At 39.7% G+C, this 17,415-nt stretch overlaps 1 protein-coding gene across 7 annotated transcripts in view; it reads left to right on the top strand.

The window, feature by feature from the left end:
- Nucleotides 1-17,415, top strand: part of Prosap (SH3 and multiple ankyrin repeat domains prosap) — a 363,699-nt gene that overhangs the window by 215,720 nt on the left and 130,564 nt on the right. The gene's annotated exons all lie outside the window — the stretch shown is intronic.

The raw sequence follows: 17,415 nt of genomic DNA, 5'->3' as shown, positions 1-17,415 counted from the left end.
TCTATACACTGTCAAAGTTTGTTCAAAGAAGCACTGTGTACGTATTGCTTATAGGCCTACTATACATGGGCGTCGCCAGAAATTTTTACATGGGGGGGGGGGTCGGTCAAATGATAAAAGTTGAATAGTAGAAAAATAATAAGTATTTTTACCACGGTTATAAATGTTATTATAGAATAATAAATTTATAAACTAACAAAAATAATTTTTATTCCAAATAATAATAATTATTATTATTATATAAATTGGGAGACTCGATCCACCAAACGAGTGAATACCATTATTTCTTTTGCATTTTATGCAGTTAGTATCTGAAATGCATTTTGATATTAACCTTTGCACGTCTCGTTCATGAAAAGGCTTTAAATGTTAAGGGGATTTCTTTATATTTGTGACCTCTCACCTACAACTGTAATTATTAGAGTTTTGAAAACTGTACAACCATTTGTTCTTTGGATGAAATGGTAGAATATAACCTTGTTCGTGTATTTTTCATTCTAATGTTTTCATTCCAATGCATTCTTATTTTGATTATTCTGTTCGAATACTAACTAAATGAACTTTATTTCTGTTCTTAACAAACTTTCGACTTTCTTGTATCTTTAAATGAACAATGTCAATTTCCAGGGGGGTCCACCGACCCGTTCGAACCCCCCCTCTCACGACGCCCATGATACTATAGGTTTTCACACGAAGAACAAGATGCCGACCTCTGTGGCGGAATGGTTAGCACAACGTGCCCTGACGCCAGGGGTTCGGGTTGGAATCCTGGCCTGGGAATGGGTGTTCTTTGTGAGTGTCCCTTCATCAATTTCATCATACCATTACTCATCCTCACCTTCGCGATTCCCCAAAAGTGGCAGAAAAGCGAAGTAAAATAAACAAAATCAATTAACGCTACTCTTTCATCGCGTAGGCCATAATCCATTAATTTTGCATTTAACTGTTTATAATCGGGCAGTGTGTGTATATGTGTGAAGCCACTTAGTAAAGAGTATTTAATTTTCAAACATCGTATAGTTTAGCCAACTCGTGAAGTGTCCGGTCTATTTCTCATCTCGACTTTTAAGACTTTTAAAGGACCACTTCTGTATCATCTCTAGCGATCGGACCCTTCGACACTTGTAATGAAGGAATACCGGGTTCGTCTCACGCTGTAGGCACATTGCACACAGTGCAAAAGTGGAAAAGACCTACTGCTCCTTCAGTCAACAACGGCATGTGAAAGTGGGGTATTATCGTGCCATCTGTTGGTAGGTTGCGGAACTAGAATGGCCTTGGTATGATTTACACAAAGATCTCAGCAAACTTATGCGATAATTGGATCAAACTTGTGCTATTGTTCCTTCTTTAGTCTCGTGACTTTTAGCTGGTGGTATCACTGGACGTAGTCTTACCAAGTGAAAATATTACAACGGATGACACTGTGATGCACAGAAACTTTTTTCTTCTTCAGATATTCCTTGTGTAATCGTGCAATGGGTCTAATTAATAATAATTACTATTTAATAATGTTTAATCTAATAATTAACAGAACGTCACAAAGCAAACGGCTATATTATTTATGTTCAGTGTCTTTGTCCTTATAATATTTTATTTTAAATCAAATAATTTGCCGTAAATCATGGATTTATTAGGATAGTAAAACCTGTTTTCATTTTCCTTCAATGTTCGAATTATTACCAAACGTCAGCGCAATCAATTCGTCTAGTGTATATTTATAAGGTCTTTGGCAGAGCGGTAGCATGGATTATTATGAATTGAACACTCCTGGATCTTGGCCGTAAAATATACTCTCTTTAGAACTGTCCACCAGATGGCAGGTCATTCGATTAAACGATTCATAATAATTACTTGCATTCAGTAACTGATTTCAGTTCAACTGATAAAATTAGTTTGAATACCGGATTAAGACAGTTGTTGTTTAGGTATTATTCTTTTATATTAAATGCTATGGTTAAAGAGAAAATTCTAGTTTGCTGAGATCATTGTGTAATGAACACTAAGAGGACATGTTGAATATTTGATTTGTCGTAGGAAAAAGTCGAAACGCCCATTTCATTAGCTGTAACTCGAAGTTCTTGCTGTTCTTTTCTCCACAACTTATCATGGAAATTTGAAAATTCTTATTGATCATATTTTTCAAACATCGTGTCTAGCTTACCAATCAACTTGAAAAATCGCTTCCACTTGCAACATGAGGAGAAATTCATGCTCTCTTGTATAGCAGCAGTGCCCATTTCCACGACATTGAAGTAAATGCACACCTGGTGCGGAACGGTCACTCATCGCCTTAATGGCGTTTTATTTCAATTCCCGAACCTCACATTGCTTGGAGCAAATCGAAAGCATATCTTCGATGCCTCGCGGTGTAAATCGGGAAATCCCTACAGATGACGCAATTCACGATCTCGCTTCATCCCTTGGAGATAATTATTCGTCGTGTGTTGGGAGACCATTCGGCGTGGCGGCTTAACGAGCGGAAACGGCCTAACGTAACTAATTATCCCCCTGGCGGCCGACGAGCGAGCATCTCCTCACGAGAGGCGACCTTCGATATCTTCCGCTTCCTGTTCGAGCGGCTGGCCGAAGACGGCAGCACTTATCGCACGCGATATTGAGCACCTTCGTCTACTGACGTCTGCGCGATTGCTTTCGTTGTCAGGTTAGGCATAGGCGTGTGTGGTTCTTATTCTCAAGCGACAGCTTTTGTGCGGGACAAGAACGTATTTAGGGGAGGGGTCCAGGGGGTCCGACCCCCCCCCCGAAAGACTTACCAAGTACCAAAATTAAATAATGAAAATATACTTGTTTAGCATATGTTGTATGATCGTTTTTTAATTTCCTCTGAACTTATTGGAAGGCAAACTTTATATTGGGATCATCTGGCTTTTGAAGGACAGTATCAGCGTACAGTACTATTTATGATAATATGCTTAACATATTAATCACGAACTTTACTTTCTAACGTACTTCTTTTATTCAATATATATTCAATTCTTCACCTCTTTGATATTAATTTCTTTGCCAGGGAACGTTTTTTTTTACTAATTAAGCCAATGTTAACTATACAGGTAATCTAGGTAATGAATACATGCTGTTATATCTCTATTCTTATATCCTCTTCTACCTATTCATGTAACAATAACAATATTTAAGTATTATGTATTTAATTTAATTATTTTAATTTTTATTATTATTTGATGTTCACTTGATTTGATTTGATTTGTTGTTTTAAGTCCACTTTATGCACAGTAAGGCTAATCGGGACTGGACCTACAGTTTAAAGTGGGATCCGAACCACTTGTGCCTCCACCGGGTATCGAACCCGGGACCCCTTGATTGCAAGGCGATGACGCTACCACTGCGCCATCGGGGAGGCCCTTTTTATTATTATTACAGCATATTATTATTCCTGAGACACTTGGTTCGGAGCCCCGCCCTCCCAGGAAAAGTATTTCTAGATACGTGCCTGGTGGGATGAATTGAAAGTTCTACAAAAGGATGCAACAGTTCATAAATGCTCCTATGTCGTTCCAACTAGTGATTATTGTTACTTGAAAATGATGCAAGGATGAGAAAATTTCCATTATAAAATTGTGGGATAAAGCATATTTCTGTATAACATCATGGCCCAAGGGGAAGTCCTGGCCCCTAACCCCCCCCCCCGTCTTCAATACGCCAATGATGTTAGGTTAAGGGCTCTTATCATAAACACACGATGAATACACTGCAATTTTTCTGGACTTGATCAAAAATGTATTATTTATGCTACGAGCCTTGAACCTACATACCTAACAACGAGGACATTTATCGTGACGTCAGTAGACGAAGGTGCTCAATATGATGTGCGATAAGTGAGACTCCTCCGAAAACGTCGCCGCGATCTGTCTTTTCCTTCCCCCAGAAAGATCAGTCACCCTCAGGAGCGACGGTTTCCTTGCAAATGTGCGATCAATGTTACTAACTGTGCTGTTTTGGAGTCAGGTCTGGTCCTTTTTGTGTTCAGCTCAAAAAATATTAACTTAGCTCCTCCAGCCCCGTTTTGGTGTCAATATGCCTGCAGCACTGACAACAATTTTGGTGTTATGCATAAATAATGTTAGATTGTGCGGTACTTGACACCGTTAGTTCAATCTGCGTGTGTGTGAATAGAGTTAACATTAACAACGAAGATAAACCAATTTCCAAGTCTAGTTCTGGCATGGTATCTCTCTCAGATGGGGTGTAAGGGGTTACCCTTTCAGAAAGCACGCTGGACTGTATTTTGCAGACTAACGAGGTTCTGGCGTCCAGTATAATCTTCTGTGGAGCTCGTCTTGTGTCGCAGGATTTTTTTTTTGGGGGGGGGGGTTGCTTAAATTGGGGAAACAGAGTGATGCTTTAAGAGAATTCTCATAAATCATTTCCAGCACTGGGATAATTTGCATAGGCACTTTATCTATTGTCTATCACGGGCACCCCTCGTCCATGTTTTTACACCCCTCTGCGAGCGCCCTTGGTAGTAAATATTGTTTACTTTATCTCGCTCAGTGTTCAGTTTTACGTGAGATTCGAACCCTGGATACCTAGAGAAAACAGGTTGTGGTGGCATCTTCGTAAATCTAACATCACGATAGTGATTTTGTAATATGCTATTTAGCCCTTTTGTAATGATCATGTTTGGCAACACTGGCTGAGGGTTCTGACCACGTGCGCGGGTTCATAGGAGTCGTAGGGGGATGCAGCCAAGCGCGTGTTACGTTTTCCACAAACGAGGATGTTGTTGTTCTTCGTCAGATTTTTCTTTCGCAACGTTCAGATTTTTCTTCGCTTAGACTTTGTGATGTTACTAGAGCCCGTGCGACACAACTCTTCCAAAAGTCCAGTTAGCAGAGCAAATCGGCCGCCATATTTGCCACTGATTAGAAAGCTCTCTGAATGGAATGCATTTAGCTCTATTGATGGAAAAATTTGCCTATTGAATGCATGCAATGCGTGTATGCTACTTTTACTAGAGCCACCTAGCGGATGGTTTCAAACGACTTTGTTGTTGCACAGGTTTATCTCCTGGTAACCAGTAAATCACTCCTATCCTTATCCATAATAAATTAACGTAACATTTTTATCTGTAACATGTTATTTATAATACAAAACAGTTGCAGTTCATTTCGAACGCGAAATGGAAATTAATCTCGGCAACTTCATTTCAAATAGTTACCGAATATCAGAATTAAATACTGAAGTTTCTTTTGAGCTACTGACCTGCCATCTAGTGGATTGTTTTCAACGAGAGGATATTTATACGCTTCTGACCTAGAGTTTTTAATCCAGTGTAAACAATTCCCACTTTGACAGGGTCATTTGCTTGTTCAAGGAGATTGTAATAGATTTACATTCAGATGCTTAATGTATACAAATATTGAGACTAGAACATGAAACGAACCCTGGCATCTCTAGAATATACGTGTTAGAATGAATGTTACTTTGTGATGCAATACTGTTTACACAAGCATCACATATGTTATCTGTAGCAAGTTTTCTCAGAGTAACTTTACATGTGCATGTTTAAAAGGAAATAACAAAACATGTTTTGTCCTGACATTAAATCCTTCAAATCTGAATATATCAAGGTAACGCAAAGTAAGGAAGTAAAATTACAATTACTTATGTACTCGAGTTACTAACTGAAAACCGAGAAAGTAACGTTATGCAGGTGCTTGGTTACTTGGCCGGAAACATATTGGTGTTCTGTATAATAAATACAATGTAATTTTATAAACATTTTAACGAAAACTCTATATTTTGCTTCCCTGTCTTGGCTTTCCATCTCTTAAGAATTCAATGTAGCGAGCGAGTCCCATCGTCGCACCGAAACCCAGAGGTGCAAGAGTTTATCCCTTTTGAAGACACCCAAATGTCAACTTCACTTCCTTGTAATACACCCTAGACTGCATTTTGCAGACTAGCGAGGCTCTGGCGTCCAGACTCACAGCTAGTATAATCCTTTGCGGAAAGCCTTTGGTATTTCACACAAGAAGGAAAAACTTGGTAATAGCATGAATATGGATTATATGTCGGAAAATGCCACCAGGACTCGAACACGAAACCTTCTGCGGTTGGTCGACCAATAAACGCGCTTAGACACCGAGGCGTAAGGTTAAAGATTTTTTTCTTTGATGTTAAAATTATGGTCGCGTCAACGTATTTGCGCCCGTCGCACGAGCCGCTAAGAAAAACAAAATGGTTGACAGAATTTTTACACTAAAATAAAGCATGAGCTTTTAAAATTTTCATTCATGTAAGGATTATAGAGAACAACCTATTATGATGAAATCTTCATGTGATAATGACACTCGGCAGACAACACAAACCTCAGAGAACAGAGGATGACAGTATACTGGCTGTAGGTTCAGGCGCCAGAGCCTCGTTAACTTGCAAGCATGCATTTTATAGTTTGTATACTATGTGGAAAAGGATTGCCGCGATCACTTCTAGAGTGCGCGTCAAATCTCCTGCATATGGCCTTGAACGGCTGAACAGCACCAGCGAAACACAGTCCTGCGGCGTTGCCGTGCTCTCCTTGACAAGGCGTTTCGCTCAACCACGCCGTCTCTTTTCCGTGTGAGATTTCGACATGGCACCGCTGCAGTGCGCTCTAGTGGCGGTTACATTACCAGGCAAAGGTGGTGAGGTGGGGACTACGCAGTACTATGTTTCTGGTCACTTAGCGCACAAATCTCTAGAAACCTCGCCTTCTGACGTCAGCGCGAAATGCCTTTGTTGTTAGGTTTAGTTCTCTTAGCAAAAATACACTGCAAATGTATTACTAATAGTAAGAGAACTAAAAACTTAATAAGCCTATAACCTAACAACGAAGGCATTCTGCGCTGACGTCAGAAGGCGAGGTTGATAGAGGCTTGTGGGATAAGTTGAGCTGTTCCAAGTACCGAGAGCTCTAACAAAGTCAGCTAATGCGGCACCCACTCGGAAAATGTGTAGGTTGTACAGTGGGATCCATGAGTATTGCCATGCAAATTGTCCATCACCATGTTCGTGCACTTTATTTGACCCAATAAGAGCTTCAAGAATTAAAAGAAAACTCAAAACAAGCTGTTGACAACTTCTGCACCTTCATACATAAAAATCCATCGCTTAAAAACACATAGGATGTGAGAGAAAAATTAATGAAAATAGTCATGGACAATTTGCAAGGTAATGCTCATGGAACCCACTGTACAACGAAATTGCAAAATCATATGATAAGGTGGACATCTTCCAAAGCTTGCGAAAGTTCAAAAGGGAAAATGAAACTTACTTTCCAAACAAGATTTGACGTTATTTAGCAGTCCATTCAGTTTGTTCAGGTGAAAGAATTAATGCCAAGGACCAGTTTTTTTGCTAGTTACTATAATTATTTCTATACCTCATCATTTATATGTAATAAGTTGCACATATGTTTTTCCTTGGTTGTTTTGTTTTTCTCGGTTACTATTCTTGTCATATACTGTGTAAGATTTAACCTCACTTGTCAGGTTGCTACTTTCTATTCCTTTTTCGTGTTATTTTCTATATTAATTTTTATATTACGTTAACACATATTATCATATTGTTGTACCTTATCGATTCTATTGATTGCATATTCTGTGTAACAAACAATGTGATAATACAAGTTATGTATTATGGGCATTTGCCTGTTACTGTCATGTCTTAAAATAAATAAGTAAGATCCTATGTTTCTTTCTGTTGCGTCTATTACGAGCACAATGTTAGCAAATATAATTTATTACGCATTCCATTTGCTTGTCTTGCATAACCTCATTCGTTCCCCTTGTGCTCTGGATATTAAGCTGAGGCTGGAATGTTCAGATAAAGATCTCCCCCGACAGCGACAACAGGCTGTTCATTCAGCTCGAAGGAACAGGCAGTCTCAACCAAATGCACCGATAAAACGTCTACAAAAAAAGGGTTCAAGCACTTGGGCAGCCCGAATGAGAAGCAGTAACAGAACATGCACGGGGGGAAGGGGGGGATGCCTTCTTGAAACAAAGCCCTTGCAGAGACTGTGTGTGTGCAACGCCATCATTGGTAGGTTTTCGAAACACGATTTTACCATATCGCAATTATAACGCTACATTTACACGCCTTTGGAAACTTTCTGCAAACTGTTTTAATTTGCACGCCTATTCACCACACACTCAGGGCTGCTATTTTGGTATAGTGTTTCGATCCGTGACCTACATGTAATGATGATGTTCACATTATAAAAGGCCCTGTCACGGATACAGGTGGCGACACTGGACACGTCAATCGCTGAACCCGGACGAATTTTTTTTAGGTTGGGAGGAATGATGGACAATTCGAACAATACTTTGTTTCGTGTTTTAAAAATAACGATGCAGGCAATACACGATTGTAGAAGAACCGAACACCGTTTAATACAATATAATGCATTTAGATTATAATATATTAGAAACGAATATAAAGAATACATTAATTGTATACTCTGCTGTAAGACATGTGCCGAAGTGACGTCATGAGAGAAGTAGAATAACCTTATTATTTTCGTTCATTTGTATGATATTAAGAGGAGGAGTGAAATAAAAATCTTAAAAGTCCGACAGCCTGTACACACATCAGAAATAGTAAGGCAAGACTTCGCGTCTAATTTTCCGAAACAAAAGACGACTGATTTCAGCCTTTTCGTCGCTCTACCCATTCTATACTCGTTTCTTTGCGGCGTACCGACGTCAAATTGTTGTTGAACATCGGCAACGTAACCTTGGCAAAGGGAAATGAGTTCCTTTCGGATCCGCCCGAATGGGTTTGTTGAACTCGGAGGAAGTCACACGGCCACCCACCCATCGATGTAACTGTCGCTCTGTTAGTGATCGGTGGCGTGGAACCAATGGACCAGAGGGAAGGGGGCCGGGGTCGAACATCATCGAGCGGAGATTTTCATCTCCTGCACTTGAACAGAGCCTACGTTTGAGTGGTGTACAGGTGCCTTAAAATATGACATCTTATTTCTGTTCATTTGTTTATGATTTTTATCGGAGTAGATATGATTAAAGAAAGGATATCGGCAGGCAATCGAGCTTTTTATGCACATAAGAATCTGTTCTAATAAGTAGAACTTGCAAGTTAAAATTCTTTCACACTATAATAAAATCGTACGTTATCTATGCATGTTAGACGTGGACAGTAAAGACAAATGGAAGAACAGCTTCTAATCTTTGAAAGACAAGTTTTGAGTGATATATGCGACACCAAGGCGGATACATACAAGGTGGATCAACTATACTTGCTTACTTACTCCTTAGCTGCTAGAGCCCCTGAAGGGCCTTGGCTTCTCTCACAATGATAACCCATTGTCTTCTATCTTCTGCTTTGCTTATCCACCGTCTTACTCCCCATCCTCCTAAGGTGGTCCTCAACATCCTCCAACCATCTTTTCCTTGGCCTTCCTCTTAATCTTCTCCCTCCTGGTGTCCCTTTATATACCTTCTTAACCGCTCTGTCTTCAGGCTTTCTTTCCACACGTCCCAGCCACCTCAGTCTCATGCTTCTTATATCGGAAACTATATCTCATTTTTTTTTTAATATTTTTCTCAGTATCCTTCTTTCCCATCTTCGCAAAAGTTTCTTCATCTGCTTGCGCCAAAGTCCATGTCTGTGCTCCATATGTCACCACTGGCTTTACCATTACATGATACTATGATTTTCAAATTTGAAAACTCTTAACAGTGAGAAATAAATTCCATTACCAGCTGCAATTATTGCTTTTATTTCTTCCTTATTATTATTATCCATGGTAACTAATGTTCCAAGATATTTCAAACTTCTGCATTTTTCATAAGTGCCTCCATTAAGTTGTACATAGCCTATATGTTGGCCTTCCCTGAATTCCATATTTCACGCTGAGAACATGTATTTAGCCTTGGTTTGATTTATTTGGAGCCCTATCTCACTAGCTGTGTTCTCCAATCTTTCCAGTCCTTCCTTCAGTTCTTGTAATCTTTGTGCCATCATATCAATGTCATCAGCATATGCTAGATTTTGGCTCACTCTGTTGAAGAGAGTCCCTCCTGGGGACCCTTCTCACGATCTTTTCTAAAGCTATATTGAACAATATGGTAGATAGCACATCTCCTTGTCTCAAACCTTGGTACACTGCAAAGTCCCTCGTGAGCTCTCCTTCAATCTTCACCTTGCATTTAGTACCCCTTAGCATCATTCTGGTTAATGTTATTAGCTTGCTTGGGATCCCTAGCTCCTTCATTGCCTCATACAATTTTCCTCGCATGATACTGTCATATGCCTGCTCTGCTTAAAGTCTATAAATAACTGATGAATATTAATGTTATGTTCATAACATTTCTTCATTATCTGCCTACCAATGAAGATTTGATCCGGAGTAGATCTGTTTGGTCTAAAACCACACTGATCCCCTATTATTCCTTCAGTGAGTGGTGACAATCTTCCCACTAGGATCTTTGCAAGCACTTTGTATATTACGCTCAGTAGGGCTATACCTCTATAGTTCTCACAGCGGGTTTTATCGTTATTTTTATGTATAGGCCAGATTATTGCCATACTCCATTCATCGGGCATCTGTTATGTTCCCATATATAAGATAACAATTTGTGTATATACTTTATTAGTTGGCTTCCTCCATTCTTAACCATTTCAGCAGTGATATTATCAATCCCTGGGCCTTTGTTATTCTTAAGAGACTTCATAGCTGTTTTCACTTCTTCTAGTGTTGGAGATGCTCCGGTTTCGTCATCATAGTCCTCTTCTGGGTTCTCCTCTCAATCACTCAATTCTAGATCTTGGGACCCATCTTCCACATTAAGTAGTTTACTGAAGTATTTTGCCCATCTCTCTAAGATCTCATCCCCCCAATTAGATTTACTATTTGGTCTTTACAGACAGCTGTCTTTGGTTGGAAGCCTTTCCTTATATCCTTCATCCTCATATACATTTTCCTTACTTGCTGATTACTATTATATTCTTCAATTTCCTCAATCCACTGTTTCTCAAAGTACCGTTTCTTTCTCCTGCACACTCTGTCTGCTTCCTTTCTTTTTAGTCTATATTGTTCTGTGTTTTCCTATTAAGCATTCTCTTCCGTGCCTCATTTCTTTCATTTATTGCTGTTCTATACTCCTCATCAAACAATTCACCTTTTCGGATCTTCCTCTTCTCTCCCAGCACTTCCTATGCTGTTTCATGTAGTATCTCCTTAATTATACTCCATTCCCCTTTCCCATCTTTGACTTCTTTGCTCAAGTTGGTTGCCTACCATTAAACGAAATTGGTTGGCAATTGCTTCATCTCTTTTTAACTTATCATCATCATACCTTGAGGTCACTTTTCTTCTTCTTCCATCCCTATATGTGGCTATTTGCTGTCTGTATTTAATGTGGACTAAATAATGATCCGAATCACTGTCTGCTCCTCGACATCTATCTACTTGTAGTATATCAGAGGCATGCCTTCTGTCTATCAGCACATGGTCAATTTGGTTTTGTGTTACACCATCGGGTGAGCACCATGTCATTTTCCCCACATTCTTCCTTTGATGCCAGGTGCTTCTAATTGCCATTAAGTTACTCATAGCCAGATCTATCAGTCTCAGATCATTATCATTTGAAAATTCATGCAAACTTTCCTTTCCCGTAGTGTCTTGGAATGCTTCTTCATGTCCAACCTTGGCTTTAAAATCTCCCATAATTATTTTAATGTAATGTTTTGGTATACGATTGATTACCTGATCCAACTGCTGACAGAATCTATCCCTTTCATCTTCTTCTGCCTCTTCCATTGGGGCATATACACATACTAAGGTAATGTTGAAGAACCTGGCTTTCATTCTCAACGTACACAGCCTCTCGTTTATTGGTGTGAAGTTCTTCACAACAGTTTTATATTTATTGTTTAGTAGGAATCCTGTGCCACCTCTTGTACTTCCACTGCTTCCACTATATATTAATGTATAATCCCCAGTAGATAACATTCCATTTCCTTGCCACTTGATCTCCTGCAATGCCGCTACTATTATTCTGTATTTCTTCATTTCCTCCTTTAGGTTCTGCCGCACCTGCTTTACCTAATGTTCTAACATTCCATGTAGATATCATTCTTCCATTTACGTAATCCTTTACCATGCCTATGTCTTTCCATAGAATCCATCCGGCTAATGTTCCGAGTTCCGTAACAATGTTTGTTTTATGGGATAGGGTCGTTAGCCCCATGCTCAGCCCCCAACCTGGAGGACCAGGTAATTTGTTATCAAGGTTTTCTCTAGCCTTTGGAGAGCCAACTCCATTCACTGCAAGGCAGCAGAGTCTGGTTTTGGTCTGCTCTGGGTATTTTTTTCCCCTGCTACCCATCATATCTGGTGAGCATTCCCTTATCTGCCACCTAGGAAGGTGCCCGTTAGGAGACCAGCAACTGTGCACGGGGTGGATTAACTATATATAGTGAATTATTTCATTGGTTGATGAGGAATGACATCACATCCTAAGCAAGAGCACAGCCACGAAAACAGTTTATGTGAATCTAGAAACGGAGGTGTTTTGTAGCAAAAGCAAGGACATGTTGCCAATGAAAGTAACAATCCAAACAAGACTTGTGTTCTGCAAGTACTATTTTCGGTACTTGGAAGACAATTACTGCGAAATCAAATTGAGTGGTTTGTTTTATTTTACTTCGCTTTTCTGCCACTTTTGGGTAATCGCGAGGATGATGAAAGGTGACGAGGTGGGTGAAAAAACAATAATAAACAGTAAACACACATGGACAGGGCACAGTGCAGGACCCACAGAGGTTTACCGAGTTCAGTCTGCGAAATGCAATCCAGGCTGTACTGCGTAGAAGTAAAGTTGACATGTAGGCGTCCTTAGAAATTCGCGAAACCAAATTGCATGTGTGTGAATGTGTTCAAATAGACGTATGGGATGAAGGAAGCATCAAGTTCGATGTAGGTCGGTAATAATTTTTTAGTGTTAATTGCTTATTGTTCGTAAAGAGAGTAATCATATTACAATTGCAACGAACGGACATATACATTTCTCCTATGTTTGTGTTAAATCACTTCCCATTATCAGTTGAAAGTTGGCAATTACATGGACACTCCCAAACTCTCCCTTGCTACTCGGCGGTGCATGTCATATCAACGTCACAAACAAACGCGCAAGACGACGTTCGTGATTGACTTACCGCTATGCACTCGCCTTGGTGCAGCAGTGGTGGAGTTAATCTAATTCTTGCCGTTAATCTGCCGTGTTATCTTTGTTGCTGTGGTTTCCTGGCATTGCGTGAGCTTTCCTCCCTCTTTCGTCTTCTTGTGTCCACTCACGCCCTCTTAAAGATTTGCGTGCAAGGGGAAACAATCCGATCTCTTTGTCGAGACTGTAATTTTCTCTACCTAACAACTCGTTAACTGTTGTAATGTTAGCTTTAACATACCAGCGCCTCCCTCGGAAGGGTTCGAAACATCTCAAGTGAAAGTGGAAGTGCCTGATACGTTTAAGCTACTCTGTTGAGGCAGATATATCACTGTCACGGCTTTTCAATGATTTTTGTATAGTAAATTTGATTTTTTTTGTAATATGTTTGGCATCAAGGTGGAAAAGTTTTCTATGTATGATCGTCAGGGTTGGCATGTTTAAACCAAATGTGTTTTAAACAACTTGTTTTAAACGTTTAAAACACACGGCTTTTTTCACAAGTGTTTAAAAACACATAATTAAATAGTATATGGATGAAACAGTTTTGTTCCCCACTTAACGTTCATTATTTTAATGTAACTAGCTATGTTTTGTTGCATTCATAATAAAATGTGATATTTTGAAAAAAAAAAAAAATAAATACCTACCACGTGGATAGAGTGGAGCCTGGCAACTGTGGAATTGTTGAACTTTCTTGAACAGCCTACATGCGAGATTTAAGAATAGCCAGGCACGTATCTAAAATACATTTGCGGTGTGAGAGCGGGGATCCGACCAAATGTCTCAATTAAAATAATAGTAATTTAAAACATCAATTTAATAATAATAATAATCCGTGGCTCGACAGCCCTCGAAGAGCCTTAGCCTATCTCCCGACTGCCAGTCTCCCTCCCACAATCCTAACGGTGTGGAGTTCTTCAATCGATAATGGGGTGAGGTGGGGTCAGCACATCGAACCTTCAGCCGTTATAGGAGATTTCCCAGACCGGATTACGCTACTCACGTAAATTTATTAATACGTACATCAATTTATTTTGTATTTTTTTATTATTACATGAATAGGTATAAAGAGTATAAGAATAACAGCATTACGTGTAGTTAAATTCGCCAAAATTTGTATAAAAACAACTATCCTGAAGCCGCATGAACACAATTCCTTAGCCTTCCAATAATTTGGGCGGAATTAAATAACCATCCATTATGTAACAAATGCTAAACAATTATATTTCAATAATTTTTTTTAGCACATGGCAAGTCTTTTATGAGAAGTGCATCATTCAAAACAACAAGGAAGAAAGCTCGTGTAAACTTATGGCTGGAATTGGAAATGCCCATTAACGAAGTTATAGCAGTGTGAAAATGCCGTCGACAGGAAATATTATGCAATATTATTCATGTTAATTATGTCCGTAGTCCGTAGCCAAGTGTCGATCCTATCGTTTTAACTGGAATAGCAACCATTGTAATGTAGCCTCTTCCAAATTCGTTTCACCTTGGAAATGTTCGTTTTTCTGTTTTGCAATTGCTTATACTTGTGACATCATGAATGTTTCCTTGGTCACCGGCAAGGGGGCCCACGGGAGGGGGATTATGGCGCAGGCTGCACCATCGAGATTTTTTGGGGATAGTTTTCCCTTCAAATAATAAAAAAATCAACATTTTATATATTTTTCCAAAATATATGTAAACATTTTACATCTTAAATACACCATTTAATCCATTAGATGAAGAAAGGAAAATGTTTAAGGGTATTATCGAAGAGTGGGATATCCAACTCTTACATATTAGGCCTTAATTGACACGTGGGTTCTTGGGGGGGGGTTCTGAATTAAACGTTGGGGAGGGGCGACAATATCCAACTCTAGGTCTTAGATTATGGCGGGTATTTTAGTTAGAGGGGGATTCATCATTAAATTGAAGGGGGATCCAATTCTTGTGTATTACTATTGTCTTAAGACTGTTGCGGAAATTCTGGTGTGGAGGCAGAATTAATTTTTTGGAGGAGACAATGTCCACTCTTCAATATCAACAGTATGTCGTATATTGGCATGGAAATTTTGGTGGTAGGATTGAGTAATAAATTTAAAGGGGGAGATAGGAAGCTCTTGGTAAAGTGTTAAATCTTAGATTGTCAAGGGATTTCTGAGAGTTTGAACTGTTGGAGACTGTATTTAACGATATGGTATCAACACGTTTTCGACCCAGAACGTGTCAAAAGAGAAGATGGAAAATACTTAATATCTCTGGATGCTAAGAAAGTATTGACACATCTTTAAATTAATATTCTTGAAAGCCTACAAAGAAATGGATGTAAAAATTTCTTCCTCGCTTCGTTCGCAATAATATGTTGCGAAGATGCGTCTTTGGCACTTTACTGAGGTTATAACGGTCAAATATTGAGTAACAGGTAATTGATCTATTTGCCCGTTATTAAGAATTAATTACAATTGGTAGTATTAAAATCCGTCGCGAATAAAGGTGTCTAGCGACTGCCTTAGCCAATGCGAGCTTGCTCAACCACCGTTTTTCGCCCGAATCCGGATTTACATGCATTCATATGGGGAATAGCAGGAAAAGAGGAACTTCTAAACCAATGGACCGAATCGGATGAGATTTTAACCAGCGGAAGACCACATCATGAAAGTACAGATTCCAGAATTTCAGCATAATCAGAACAGAACTACGGGAGTTATAAATTATTAAAGATCCATCGCTGGATACAATGGGAGACGGTATCCTGGTGAGATGGCCCTCGCTGTCCGTGCCTGACACAATAGCCGAGGATTTAGCCTAATCTCTGCACGAGGGGCTGCTACCAGAGGTTAAGGACCGGACTGAGCGTTGACCAGGATAGGAGGACAACGGTCAAAGTACCAGAAACAATAAATAGACACATAAACACAGAGGCTAGAGCGTCACCACGTTCAAATCTTGAATAAAAGGGATGATTCGGAATAGTGAAGACACAGTTTGCTAGAATCGCCACCGGAGTGTGAGCTACGCGCGACCTAGCTCCGAGTCGCGATCAGACCCGTGGTCTGGATTTGTTTTTTGACTCGAGTGAGTGTTTAGAGCCATGGAGTAGAGCAGAGTAGACCCAGGGGGGAGGGTCGTTTCCCCCTCGCCGTCAACGCATCCGTGCACATACGCGTGGATATGTGAGAATAACGCCAGACACGTCCACCTGTGTCAATCGTCCGAAACAACGTCGAAAGTTAGTAGAAGTTAATAACAATTGATAGCAAAGTTAATACCGAAGTGCATAACAGCCAATACTAAAGTTAATAACATTTAATATCCATGTGTGTCCTTGTGAAACCGCGAATGGCTCATCACGTATGTTCGTCTCATCGCCCAAGCCACGTATCTCTACGTACGAGTGACCGCGAAGGACTGACCTATTACTGCGCTAGTTGTCGTATGGAGTCGACAGTGTACGTGTACCGTCATGGACGTGCCAGGGAAGTGAACGAGTGAAGCCAGGATCCGACGATGCCATACGGAACTGCCGGGAGATCCATTTTCGCCAACCAGGATAACAGCGAAGTACATCGCTGGAGTGTGGACGTCTTCCAAAACTGTAGGAGCACTTTCACCCTACCCAGGTCAGAGGGAATGCAGCGAAGGTAAGATCCAACCATGTGCGTGTGTGAGAGAGAGATGACGCCAAGCTACCGCGAATCTGCGTAAATCAAATCATTGCATAACTTAAATCAGTGCTATGGCATAACTAGACATCCTTATTCCGGCGGACTAATCAACGTTATAGATCAGAGTTTATGTTAACAGCCAAACAATAGTTCATTGAAATATATTTGTACCTTCAGAAAAGCTAAAAGGGTTCGCACTAAGAACAATTATTCACATTATACTTAAAACCCTAAACGGTAAATTGTAAAATGCAAGGTAGCCAAGAAATAGCATGAGTATAGTCAAAGTATTAATTAATCTAACATTTGTAATTGTCATATGGTCACAATATGCCATGGAATGTGTGTATGAATGAGAGAGAGAGAGAAAGAGGGCAAGATGTACTGTTTATTTATCTGTGCTTTAATATATATGTATATTCAGAACCACCGTAGTACTATGTCACGTCATTTCAGGTGCTTGAAAACAAATCCTCCTAGGTTTATTCTCGGTAACTCCGACTGTAGGCACTTATCCTGACCGTATTATAATTCATGTAATGTTAAAT

Source organism: Lepisma saccharinum, chromosome 13, assembly GCF_977018435.1.
Source record: "Lepisma saccharinum chromosome 13, izLepSacc3.1, whole genome shotgun sequence".
Taxonomy (NCBI): domain Eukaryota; kingdom Metazoa; phylum Arthropoda; class Insecta; order Zygentoma; family Lepismatidae; genus Lepisma; species Lepisma saccharinum.
Note: the sequence above shows the minus strand (reverse complement) of the source record. Positions and strands in the feature narration are given on the sequence as shown.